Source organism: Oncorhynchus nerka, linkage group LG27 (genome assembly GCF_034236695.1).
Source record: "Oncorhynchus nerka isolate Pitt River linkage group LG27, Oner_Uvic_2.0, whole genome shotgun sequence".
Taxonomy (NCBI): Eukaryota; Metazoa; Chordata; class Actinopteri; order Salmoniformes; family Salmonidae; genus Oncorhynchus; species Oncorhynchus nerka.
Window position 1 is genome coordinate 96762899 of NC_088422.1, and position 12190 is coordinate 96775088.

Consider the following 12190-nt stretch of genomic DNA (forward strand, 5'->3'; position numbering starts at 1 on the left):
TCACCTTTATGCATCGGGTCCAATTTATTTTATATGACTCGGCTGGAGATCCAACTCCCAACCTTAGAATCTCAGGGCAGATACTCTACCCACAAGGCCACATTTCATGTGTACAGTATATGTCTATGGTATACATATCCTACGCTACACTTCACCATACGCTCTAATGCCTTCATATGTTTAGAGTATAAATAATGTTATTGTGGCATAGCTCCAAGGCCTACATCTCCATATACAGGGCCTTCAGAATGAATTCACGTCTCCTGACTTCTCCACATGTTGTTGTGTTACAGCCTGAATTTAAAATGGATTACATTGAGAGGTTGTGTCACTGGCCTACACACAATACCCCAATAATGTCAACGTGGAATCATTTTTACAAATCTATGGCATGAGACGTGAAAATGGCTTTCTAGCAATGATCAACAACCAACTTGACAGAGCTTGAATAATTTTATAAAGAATAATGTGCAAATATTGTACACTCAAGGTGTGCAAAGCTCTTAAAGACTTACCCAGAAAGACTAACAGATGTAATTGCTGCCAGATACATTTGCAAAATTGTATCTTTTGTCATTATAGGATAATGTGTGTAGACGGGAAGGGACAACATCTATTTCATCCATTTTGAATTCAGGCTGTAACACAACAATATTTGAATAATGCTTTCTGAAGGCATTTGTATAAGTCTATATAAAGACTACTATTTGCACACACCCACACTTAGCAACTCAGCTATTGTTGATATCCACAATGGATCAAGTTATCACGCAACCTTCAATATGGAGCATAAACCCTGGGTCAATTTTGTTGTCTTCATCTTGCGCCATAGCAGCTAGTTTTAAATGTTGTGTGTCTCTTGTTTGCACGGACAGGGTTAACGGAAGCTGAGACATTAGCTGTGTAGAATTATGAACAGGTTCCCCTTGTGCTTTGACCGTAACAGCATGTCAGTGCCTGAGAGGTATCGATCCATTCTGGGGGGGAAAAGCCAACAGTGCAAACATAAATCATGTTAGCTTGATATGACAGAGTTGGAGACGTCACAGGCAGCAAACATTTCACTTTAGAGATTCTCTGTAGAGAACTTCCACCTGTTCTACTTCCTGGTACTGAATCTATAGGGTATCCATGTGTTGTGGTTTTACTTTAAAATCCCAGCAGGCACCTGGTTCCCGCCAGGTCTCTTAGACAGCAGACACATCCCTGCCACATGAACCCATGTCATTCATATACAACACGCTTGTATTTATTACAGTAACCTACATCTCTAAGCACCCTTAATCATAATAGATGAATGTGTGTTTGCTTGTTCAAGAATCCACCCATCCATATCTATTGAATTATGAATGGTTCCTCTGTACAACATTGCTATGTACTGTCACTACTCCATAGATGGTACAGTATTGTATTCTGAGCTTTCACAACCATTGACATTAATACGCACTTGGATATAGTCGTAAGGCAGTTGTTTCCATACTGTGTACATCAAGCTGCCTCAGGCTACAGAAACAGGAGATCCATCTGCTAAATGACTTAAATGTAAATGTAATCCATACTGTGTACATCAAGCTGTCTCAGGCTACAGAAACAGGAGATCCATACTGTGTACATCAAGCTGCCTCAGGCTACAGAAACAGGAGATCCATCTGCTAAATGACTTAAATGTAAATGTAATCCATACTGTGTACATCAAGCTGCCTCAGGCTACAGAAACAGGAGATCCATACTGTGTACATCAAGCTGCCTCAGGCTACAGAAACAGGAGATCCATACTGTGTACATCAAGCTGCCTCAGGCTACAGAAACAGGAGATCCATACTGTGTACATCAAGCTGCCTCAGGCTACAGAAACAGGAGATCCATACTGTGTACATCAAGCTGCCTCAGGCTACAGAAACAGGAGATCCATACTGTGTACATCAAGCTGCCTCAGGCTACAGAAACAGGAGATCCATACTGTGTACATCAAGCTGCCCCAGGCTACAGAAACAGGAGATCCATACTGTGTACATCAAGCTGCCTCAGGCTACAGAAACAGGAGATCCATACTGTGTACATCAAGCTGCCTCAGGCTACAGAAACAGGAGATCCATACTGTGTACATCAAGCTGCCTCAGGCTACAGAAACAGGAGATCCATACTGTGTACATCAAGCTGCCTCAGGCTACAGAAACAGGAGATCCATACTGTGTACATCAAGCTGCCTCAGGCTACAGAAACAGGAGATCCATACTGTGTACATCAAGCTGCCTCAGGCTACAGAAACAGGAGATCCATACTGTGTACATCAAGCTGCCTCAGGCTACAGAAACAGGAGATCCATACTGTGTACATCAAGCTGCCTCAGGCTACAGAAACAGGAGATCCATACTGTGTACATCAAGCTGCCTCAGGCTACAGAAACAGGAGATCCATACTGTGTACATCAAGCCGCCTCAGGCTACAGAAACAGGAGATCAATACTGCCTCAGGCTACAGAAACAGGAGATCAATACTGTGTACATCAAGCTGCCTCAGGCTACAGAAACAGGAGATCCATACTGTGTACATCAAGCTGCCTCAGGCTACAGAAACAGGAGATCCATACCACTGTGTACATCAAGGCTGCCTCAGGCATTTACACAGTTGTAACAGGAGTATTCATTTACGCCACTCAGTTTTCAGTCGTATTAGGCAGTCCTCGCTAGTATTCATTTACACCACTCAGTTGTATTAGGCAGTCCTCGCTAGTATTCATTTACACCACTCAGTTTTATTAGGCAGTCCTCGCTAGTATTCATTTACACCACTCAGTTTTATTAGGCAGTCCTCGCTAGTATTCATTTACACCACTCAGTTTTATTAGGCAGTCCTCGCTAGTATTCATTTACACCACTCAGTTTTATTAGGCAGTCCTCGCTAGTATTCATTTACACCACTCAGTTTTATTAGGCAGTCCTCGCTAGTATTCATTTACACCACTCAGTTTTATTAGGCAGTCCTCGCTAGTATTCATTTACACCACTCAGTTTTATTAGGCAGTCCTCGCTAGTATTCATTTACACCACTCAGTTGTATTAGGCAGTCCTCGCTAGTATTCATTTACACCACTCAGTTGTATTAGGCAGTCCTCGCTAGTATTCATTTACACCACTCAGTTTTATTAGGCAGTCCTCGCTAGTATTCATTTACACCACTCAGTTTTATTAGGCAGTCCTCGCTAGTATTCATTTACACCACTCAGTCGTATTAGGCAGTCCTCGCTAGTATTCATTTACACCACTCAGTTTTATTAGGCAGTCCTCGCTAGTATTCATTTACACCACTCAGTCGTACAGTCCTCGTTCAGTTTTATTAGGCAGTCCTCGCTAGTATTCATTTACACCACTCAGTCGTATTAGGCAGTCCTCGCTAGTATTCATTTACACCACTCAGTTTTATTAGGCAGTCCTCGCTAGTATTCATTTACACCACTCAGTCGTATTAGGCAGTCCTCGCTAGTATTCATTTACACCACTCAGTTTTATTAGGCAGTCCTCGCTAGTATTCATTTACACCACTCAGTTGTATTAGGCAGTCCTCGCTAGTATTCATTTACACCACTCAGTTTACACCACATTTACACCACTCAGTTGTATTAGGCAGTCCTCGCTAGTATTCATTTACACCACTCAGTTTTATTAGGCAGTCCTCGCTAGTATTCATTTACACCACTCAGTTTTATTAGGCAGTCCTCGCTAGTATTCATTTACACCACTCAGTTTTATTAGGCAGTCCTCGCTAGTATTCATTTACACCACTCAGTTTTATTAGGCAGTCCTCGCTAGTATTCATTTACACCACTCAGTTATATTATCAGGCAGTCCTCGCTAGTATTCATTTACACCACTCAGTTATACCAGTATTAGGCAGTCCAGGGTTATACCAGGGTTATACCAGAGTTATACATTATACACCAGAGTTATACCAGTTATACCAGAGTCAGTTATACCAGGGTAGAGTTATACCACCAGTTTTATTAGGCAGTCCTCGCTAGTATTCATTTACACCACTCAGTTATACCAGAGTTAGGCAGTCCTCGCTAGTATTCATTTACACCACTCAGTTTTATTTATACCAGGCAGTCCTACCAGTATTCATTTACACCACTCAGTTATAGGCAGGGTCCTACCTAGTATTCATTTACACCACTCAGTTATATACCAGGGTTATACCAGAGTTAGTATTCATTTACACCACTCAGTTATACCAGGTCCCAGGGTTATACCAGGGTTATATTTACACCAGAGTTATTAGGGTTATACCAGAGTTATACCAGAGTTATACTAGTTATTTACCAGAGTTATACAGTTATACCAGTATTCATTTACCAGGTTATACCAGGGTTATACCAGAGTTATACCAGGTTATACAGTTATACCAGGGTTATACCAGGGTTATACATTTACACCACTTATACAGGGTTATACCAGAGTTATACCAGGGTTATACCAGTTATACCAGTTATACCAGAGTTATACCAGGGTTATACCAGGGTTATACCAGAGTTATACCAGGTTATACCAGGGTTATACCCAGAGTTATACCAGGGTTATACCAGAGTTATACCAGGTTATTTACCAGGGTTATACCAGAGTTATACCAGGGTTATACCAGAGTTATACCAGGGTTATTTACACCACTCAGTTATATTAGGCAGAGTTATACCCAGGGTTAGTCGGGTTATACCAGAGTTATACCAGGTTATTAGGCAGTCCTCAGTTATACCAGAGTTATACCAGGTTATACATTTACACCAGTTATACCAGAGTTAGTACCATTTACCAGAGTTATACCAGAGTTATTTACACCACTCAGGGTTATACAGGTTATTTACCAGGGTTATACCAGTCCTCGGTTATCATTTACCAGAGTTATACCAGGGTTTCATTTACCAGAGTTATACCAGAGTTATACCAGCTCACATACCAGGGTTATACCAGGGTTATACCAGAGTTATACCAGAGTTATACCAGGGTTATACCAGAGTTATACCAGGGTTATACCAGGGTTATACCAGAGTTATACCAGAGTTATACCAGGGTTATACCAGGGTTATACCAGAGTTATACCAGAGTTATACCAGGTTATTTAGCAGAGTTATACCAGAGTTATACCAGGGTTATACCAGAGTTATACCAGGGTTATACCAGAGTTATACCAGAGTTATACCAGGGTTATACCAGAGTTATACCAGGGTTATACCAGAGTTATACCAGATACCAGTTATACCAGAGTTATACCAGGGTTATACCAGAGTTATACCAGAGTTATACCAGAGTTATACCAGGGTTATACCAGAGTTATATACCAGGGTTATACCAGAGTTATACCAGGGTTATACCAGAGTTATACCAGGGTTATACCAGAGTTATACCAGGTTATACCAGGGTTATACCAGTTATACCAGGGTTATACCAGAGTTATACCAGAGTTATACCAGGTTATACCAGAGTTATACCAGAGTTATACCAGGGTTATACCAGGGTTATACCAGAGTTATACCAGGGTTATACCAGAGTTATACCAGGGTTATACCAGGGTTATACCAGAGTTATACCAGGGTTATACCAGAGTTATACCAGGGTTATACCAGAGTTATACCAGAGTTATACCAGAGTTATACCAGGGTTATACCAGAGTTATACCAGGGTTATACCAGTTATACCAGGGTTATACCAGGGTTATACCAGAGTTATACCAGGGTTATACCAGGTTATACCAGTTATACCAGAGTTATACCAGGGGGTTATACCAGAGTTATACCAGGGTTATACCAGAGGTTATACCAGGTTATACCAGAGTTATACCAGAGTTATACCAGAGTTATACCAGGTTATACCAGGGTTATACCAGGGTTATACCAGAGTTATACCAGGTTATACCAGGGTTATACCAGAGTTATTATACCAGAGTTATACCAGAGTTATACCAGGTTATACCAGGGTTATACCAGAGTTATACCAGTTATACCAGAGTTATACCAGGGTTATACCAGGGTTATACCAGAGTTATACCAGATACCAGTTATACCAGGGTTATACCAGGGTTATACCAGAGTTATACCAGGTTATACCAGGTTATACCAGAGTTATACCAGGGTTATACCAGAGTTATACCAGGGTTATACCAGGGTTATACCAGAGTTATACAAGGGTTATACCAGAGTTATACCAGAGTTATACCAGAGTTATACCAGGGTTATACCAGAGTTATACCAGGGTTATACCAGAGTTATACCAGAGTTATACCAGAGTTATACCAGAGTTATACCAGAGTTATACCACATATTAACATTCCATTTAGCAGAAGGCCGACACTTGAACCCTCTGGCAGCAGGTCTACATACCAGAGTTATACCAGAGTTATACCAGAGTTATACCAGGGTTATACCAGGGTTATACCAGAGTTATACCAGGGTTATACCAGGGTTATACCAGAGTTATACCAGAGTTATACCAGAGTTATACCAGGGTTATACCAGAGTTATACCAGAGTTATACCAGAGTTATACCAGAGTTGGTGAGTGGTGTAGTCATGGCATCCGTTGACTAGTAATTTAATATTTTATGATGCAAACCATTATTTAGGTTAGTTGATTGGCTATGTGAACTGTCACTTTACTAGCATAACATTTAACGTACCTAAGGCTCTTGCATCCTTAGAAATTTCTAACTTTCTAACCTGCTTGTTGGCTAAGTAAATGCTAGAGCCTGTTGCATCCGAATTGGTTTAGAATGAGTGTAATTGTTGTGCCCATTGCATGCAAATGGCAGAAATCTCTGTTAAGTCTATTATTATCAACTTAACAACAGTGTCTAATCAGGGATTCGGAGGAAACTGCTTAACATGACTAATATTGCACTATATCAACAACAAAAAATTCAAGGCCTCAGTGTCATACAAAATACAATAATTTGTTTGAAAATAATGTAGAAGAAAACCAACAAGAGTGTCTTGGCACAAATAGGAGGGAGATATAGGATATACTGGAGATATATGAGTTATAGGAGATATGGGATATATATGAGGTATAGGAGCTATAGGATATATAGGAGTTATAGGATACATAGGAGCTATGGGATATATAGGAGCTATAGGATATATAGGAGATATAGGAGTTATAGGAGCTATAGGATATATAGGAGATATAGGAGTTATAGGAGATATAGGATATATAGGAGATATAGGATATATAGGAGATATAGGAGTTATAGGAGATATAGGATATATAGAAGATATATGAGTTATAGGATATATAGGAGTTATAGGAGATATATGATATATAGGAGCTATAGGAGATATTGGCGCTATAGGAACTGTTAGTTATAGGAAATACAGGAGCTATAGGAGATATAGGAGCTTTATGAGATATAGGAGCTATAGGAGATATAGGAGCTATAGGATATATAGGAGCTATAGGAGATATAGGAGATATAGGAACTGTTAGTTATAGGAAATACAGGAGCTATAGGAGATATAGGAGCTTTATGAGATATAGGAGCTATAGGAGATATAGGAGCTATAGGATATATAGGAGCTATAGCAAATATAGGCGCTATAGGAACTATATTAGCTATAGGAGATACAGGAGCTATAGGAGATATATTAGATATAGGAGCTATAGGAGATATATTAGCTATAGGAGATATATTAGATATAGGAGCTATAGGATATATAGGAGCTATAGGTGATATAGGAGCTATAGCAGATATATGAGCTATAGGAACTATAGTAGATATATTAGTTATAGGAGCTATAGGAGATATAGCAGCTATAGGAGATGTAGCAAATATATATTAGCTATAGGAGCTGTAGGTGATATAGGAGCTATAGGAGCTGTACGTGATATAGGAGCTATAGGCGCATAGGAGCTATAGGACATATGTTAGCTATTGGAGACATATGAGCTATAGGAGATATAGGAGATATAAGAAATATATATTAGCTATAGGAGCTATTGGAGCTATAGGAGCTATAGGACATTAAGGACTATAGGAGATATATTAGCTATAGGATCTATATTAGCAATGGGAGATATAGGAGATATATTAGCTTTTTTAGCTAAAGGAGCTGTAGGAGATATAGGAGGTATAGGATATATAGTAGCCAGGTTGCATTTGATAGTGTAGTGAATTAAAGCAATCCCTATGTACTCAATTTAAACTCCACATTAGGTTGAAATTATTCCTATTTTTCAGGTATTCAGGGGGGCTCGCCAAATAAAAATGGGATTCACATCAACAACGACAAAAAAATCAATAAAAAATGTCTTGTTTTTTTTCTTCACATTTTCAATCAGTCCGTTTATATTTTTCAGCAGGGCTATTCATTTGGGTGAGGTATTTTTCTCACCTGAGTAGCCTCATTTCACTGCCAAAAATAAAATTAAACAATCTAGTGTTCAGCAAAATAACAACACAATACAGGTAGCCTTGTCAAATAATTAACATCCAATCACATTAACCGTTACTCTCTCACGGGAATTCCACTAATGGTATGTAGCTGCTGCTCATTCCGTTTGCTAGAAAATGGATAAATGGTTCAAAAAAATAAGGCCCGCGTCCATAGAGACACATGCCAGCTCTACTGGTAGTACTGTTACTACCAGCAGTACTACTGCTACCAGCAGTACTACACCTGCAACTGTCGACAACACAAGTTGTTCTGCTTCCACGAGCACATCCAATGCTAGCATCAGTAATTCTACATTTGTTGTCAGCCCAGCTAGCATCAGTAATTCAACATTTGTTGTCAGCCCAGCTAGCATCAGTAATTCTACATTTGTTGTTAGCCCAGCTAGCATCAGTAATACTACATTTGTTGTTAGCCCAGCTAGCATCAGTAATACTACATTTGTTGTTAGCCCAGCTAGCATCAGTAATTCTACATTTGTTGTTAGCCCAGCTAGCATCAGTAATTCTACATTTGTTGTTAGCCCAGCTTGCATGGACACTGACAGTTGTGAATCTGATGCAGCTGAAGAGCTCCTGCCCCTTTACCCGGGAAAGCACCGAACAACAGACAGGGACGTTGGACCAGCGAAGAGGCGCAAATATGATGAAATTCATTGATTTGGGGTTCACTTACACTACCGTTCAAAAGTTTGGCGTCACTTAGAAATGTCCTTATTTTTGAAAAGCACATATTTTTGTCCATTAAAATAACATCAAATTGATCAGAAATACAGTGTAGACATTGTTAGTGTTGTAAATGACTATTGTAGGTGGAAACGGCTGTTTTTTAATGGAATATCTACATAGGCGTACAGAGAAATAGATGCCTCACAAGTCCTCAACTGTTAGCTTCATTAAATAATACCCACAAAACACCCATCTCTACGTCAACAATTAAGAGGAAACTCTGCCTTCTAGGCAGAATTCTAGGCAGAGTTCCTCTGTCCAGTGTCTTTGTTCTTCTGCCCATCTTAATATTTTATTTTTATTGGCCAGTCTGACATATGGCTTTTTCTTTGCAACTCTGCCTAGAAGGCCAGCATCCCGGAGTCGCCTCTTGCACTGTTGACGTTGAGACTGGTGTTTGGCGGGTACTATTTAACGAAGCTGCCAGTTGAGGACTTGTGAGGCGTCTGTTTCTCAAACTAGACACTCTAATGTACTTGTCCTCGTGCTCAATTGTGCAATTGGGCCTCCCACTCTATTCTGGTTAGAGCCAGTTTGATGTTTTTTTAATGTACAAAATATGTGCTTTTCTTTCAAAAACAAGGACATTTCTAAGTGACCCCAAACTCTTGAACAGTAGTGTATGTTGGGAGTAGTGCCTTTCCTCAGCCAGTGTTATATGTGCAAAAGTATTATCTCACAACTCGATGAAACCTTCACTCTTGTGCAGACATTTAGAAACAAAACATGCCAATTTGAAAAATAAGCCACAGGAGTTTTTTTAACGAGAATTAAGACGACTTTCGAAAAGTAAGGCATGTATAAAAGCAATAGATACCATTAATAAGAAGGGTCTAGAAGCGTCTTATATGGTGAGCTACCGAGTGGCTAGGACAGGCAAGCCCCATACTATTGTGAAGGACTTCATTCTTCCTGCTGCCGCGGATATGACTGGGACATTGCTGGGGGAAATGGCCAAAAAAACTATACAGACAACGTCTCCATCAAACAACACTGTTTCATGACGCATCAGTGACATGGCAGGAGATGTTTTGAAACAATTACTGCTTCACATACAAGCCAGTGAATTCTATGCGTTACAGCCTGATGAGTCAACAAACGTGGCGGGCCTGACACAACTCCTGGTATAAGTCTGTTACATTTATGGGGGGGTCAATTAAGGAAGATATCCTCTTCTGCAAACCACTGGAAACCAGGACAACAGGAGAGGATATTTTTAAAGTACTGGACTGTGACATCAAATGGACTTTGGTGGTCAAGATGTGTTGGTATCTGTACTGATGGCGCAAAAGCCATGACAGGGAGACATAGTGGAGTGGTAACATGTGTGCAAGCAGTTGCTCCAGACGTCACTTGGGTACACTGCAGCATCCATCGAGAGGCTCTTGGGTACACTGCAGCGTCCATCGAGAGGCTCTTGGGTACACTGCAGCGTCCATCGAGAGGCTCTGGGGTACACTGCAGCGTCCATCGAGAGGCTCTTGGGTACACTGCAGCATCCATCGAGAGGCTCTTGGGTACACTGCAGCGTCCATCGAGAGGCTCTTGGGTACACTGCAGCGTCCATCGAGAGGCTCTGGGGTACACTGCAGCGTCCATCGAGAGGCACTTGGGTACACTGCAGCGTCCATCGAGAGGCTCTTGGGTACACTGCAGCGTCCATCGAGAGGCTCTTGGGTACACTGCAGCGTCCATCGAGAGGCTCTTGGGTACACTGCAGCGTCCATCGAGAGGCTCTTGCTGACAGCTTGAAAGACGTTTTCAACACTACAGTGAAAATGGTTAACTTTGTTAAAGCAAGGCCCCTGATCTCTCGTGTATTTTCTGCACTATGCAATGATGTAGGCAGCAACCATGTAACGATTTTACAACATACTTTTACATACAGAAGTGCGCTGGTTATCAAGGGGCAAAGTATTGACATTTTTTAAATAGAGAAACGAGCTGACTGCTCGTTTGACTGCTTGCACGATGACAAGTTTCTCAAATGACTGGCCTATCTGGGTGATGTTTTTTCTCACCTGAATGACCTGCATCTAGGATTACAGGGACTCTCCACAACTATTCAATGTGCGGGACCAAATTGAGGCTATGATTAAGAAGTTGGAGTTCTTCTCTGTCTGCATTAACAAGGACAACAAACAGGTCCTTTCCGTTATTGTATGATTTTTTGTGTGCAAATGAACTACGGTTTACTGACAATGTCAAATGTGATATAGCGAAGCACCTGAGTGAGTTGGATGCACAATTACACAGGTACTTTCCAGAAACGGACAACACAAACAACTGGATTCGTTATCCCCTTTCATACTCTGCCTCCAGTCCACTTACCCATATCTCAACAAGAGAGCCTCATCGAAATTGCAACAAGCGGTTCTGTGAAAATGTAATTTAATCAGAAGCCACTGCTAGATTCCTGGAAAGGACTGCACTCAGAGTTTCTTGACTTGGCAAATCACGCTGTTAAGACACTGATGCCCTTTGCAACCACGTACCTATGTGAAAGTGGATTCTCGGCCCTCACTAGCATGACAACTAAATACAGGCACAGACTGTGTGTGGGAAATGATTTAAGACTGAGACTCTCCAATACAACCCAACATTGCAGAGTTATGTGCATCCTTCAAGCACAACCTTAACCTGTGGTGAGTTATTCACAATTTCGATAAACAAGTACATTTTTTTTAATGTAAGATGGTTAAACAAAGAGCAAAATGATTGATTATTATTATATTATTATTTGTGACCTGGTCCTATAAGAGCTCTTTATGACTTCCCACGAGCCGGGTTGAGACAAAAACGAATGATTGTGTTTAATGAATGTATCGTATAGTGTGTGTGTGGCAGCCTTACAATGATGGCAAAAAAACAAACATTTGAGAGTGGTGCTGGAGCTGGAGGCTGAATGTTTGAAGGGGTACGGGACTATAAAAAGTTTGGGAACCACTGCTAGCTACATTTCATAGCTCCTTCCTGGCCTCTGATACTGTAGCAGGATCAACTCCAATAATATCCTTTCGTGTTCA